A 2,210-nucleotide genomic window follows, 5' to 3' on the forward strand; every position below is an offset into this window, starting at 1 on the left:
TCAGCACGACCATGCTCCATGCCATACTGCACTGCGTGTCCGATAGTGATTTCTGCAAAACAACGTTGAAGTGTTGGACTAGCCGACTCAGAGTTCAGACCTCAACCCCATCACACGTCTTTGGGAAGAATTAGAACAACGAATTAAATTCACTCCAGACCACAACGGCCGTCATCAGCGTCAGCAATGTGGGTAGCATTTCTGTAGGAATGGAAGACTATTCCTGTTGGTTGAAAGAGTGCCCCGATCTCGGCCTCCCTGCATTCGGTATTTCATGAAACCAATACTACTTAATCTATTTCTAGTAATTTTATTTCTAATAATTAATTCGTGATTAAAGTTTAAGTTTACGGATTATGGTGATTTAACAAGGAAATGAATAAACATAAATTCTTATGAAATAGTTTAAACTGGATCTCTTAGAAGTTCTCTATAGCAACCGATTTTCATAATAAATGCTATTAGTAATTGTTTATTTATTAAATAAATAAACAATTGTTATTATTATTTGAATTTAGTTAACACACCATAACTTATTAATTAAAATTATTAGGTGATAAAATGTTATTTCAAAATAATAACACGAAGCTGCCTATCTAACACTTGGATGATCGGTTCCTTCTCGATCCTGACTACCAGTTATATTTTTAGCATCCTTTTGATCATAAGTATTGCGCACGAAGTTTTGGAAGACTGACTTTTTGTAAAATGCTTGGAAAATATGAAAGCACTCCTGAAAAACTAAACGAACTTTTAAAGGTGATATGCACAACAGATGTGAGCATCTACCTCAAATTCAAAATGTGAAAACTGTCTGATTCGAGGTTATCTCGACGCATGAACAGTATAGAAAATAAATCTTTCATCGTCTTCTGCTGAATTCACTATTGCTATCGGAGTCTATCCCAACACCCCTCCCCTCCCCCGCCTTTCAACGAAAGTTTGATTCGACTAGTTTCCTTAGCAAAAATGCTTTGTTTAAGTGAGAGCTGTCGGTAATCCTTCTCTCCCCAGTTTAAGCAAATCGACCAGCTGCCTCTCACGTGACTCGGACTGGGAACGGAAGGAGAAACACTAAGGCTGCGATCGAAGTGAACCGAACGGCATTCAACAAGAGCTGGAAGTCTGCTTTGTGTGCGCGCGCGTGTGAACAACGCGCGAGCCAGATATTCCACTGTCCTCGTGGATGTGTAGGATTTCCGGCTTAACGTGGGTTGTCATGAGTGCATGTGATGTTGGGGGATGTTCCTTCCGCGTGTCTGCGTTACAGTGATCTACGGGTTTACAGCTACTGACGTATCTATTGTCCGTACATAGAGAGGTGAGTGTCTTACCCAAGCACTCTTTGTGTACAATTTAAGGTATCACTTGTTTGATTTTAGCAAGGTGGGGGTGCCTTCATAGCATAAGAGGTCACTCGATTATCACTATAAAGTTCTTTAGCGTTAAGCATCTTGTGTAATTAAACTAATTAAATATTATCAGTGAGGATCTTCTCTGATTAGCAGCTATTCAAGTTTGTTGTTCTCTCAGGTGAGCTTTTAGCTACAGTTGAGTATGAAGTACTCTTCTGGAGTAGTAATAGTAGATGAGCTAATGGTAATTTGAGAAATTATGCTTCCCACTTCACTTCCTCACAAGCGTAAACATGTGTGGGCTCATTCAGCTCCATGGCTGTTGTCACGAAGTTTAAACCAGCAACATATTCAAATGAATTCTGGTGGACCAGTTTAGATATTCGTATATCTTTTTTTAATACTTCGCGAATTCGGATTTCTTTCCATCCTGATGAAATTTTGTTTTGAGCAAATATTGGGGTAAAATTAATAAAAATGCAAATAATTATATAATCAAAAATGATTTATTATTAGTGTTTTCTACTTCGGTTTCAGTTATTATTATCGATTCTCCACTAGGAGACATTTCCATCTATGAGAAGAGAACAACTGCATGAAATTAGCCAAATTCATATTTATACCTAGATAGCACTTACCAAATATGTTCCAGATCGGTTTTATGCTTGTATATATCTCATAAACATTTTTAAAGATTATTATACTTTCATTTACTGTACCTTACTTTTTTTTCTTTAAAAATTCATTCAAATCTTTATAGTTTTTCGATTTAATCGATTTCAGGATCTATTAAATCGAAATGAAATGCGAACCTCGTAGTTTTTCCTACGCGTATACATTCTTCTGTTCTTCACC

General features: G+C 37.0%; 1 protein-coding gene across 2 annotated transcripts in view; it reads left to right on the forward strand.

The window, feature by feature from the left end:
• Positions 1–1,216: 1,216 nt before the first annotated feature.
• LOC150094093 (calcium/calmodulin-dependent protein kinase kinase 1-like) overlaps positions 1,217–2,210 on the forward strand; it is a 349,079-nt gene continuing 348,085 nt past the window's right edge. For both annotated transcript variants that reach the window (XM_090412062.1, XM_090412063.1), the window contains exon 1: positions 1,217–1,321. The gene's annotated coding sequence lies outside the window, so the exon portion shown is untranslated. The remainder of the gene's footprint in view (positions 1,322–2,210) is intronic.

The sequence above is a fragment of the Typopeltis vanoorti genome, chromosome 22 (assembly GCF_054136105.1).
Source record: "Typopeltis vanoorti isolate ZY-2024b chromosome 22, IOZ_Tvanoo_1.0, whole genome shotgun sequence".
Lineage (NCBI taxonomy): Eukaryota > Metazoa > Arthropoda > Arachnida > Uropygi > Thelyphonidae > Typopeltis > Typopeltis vanoorti.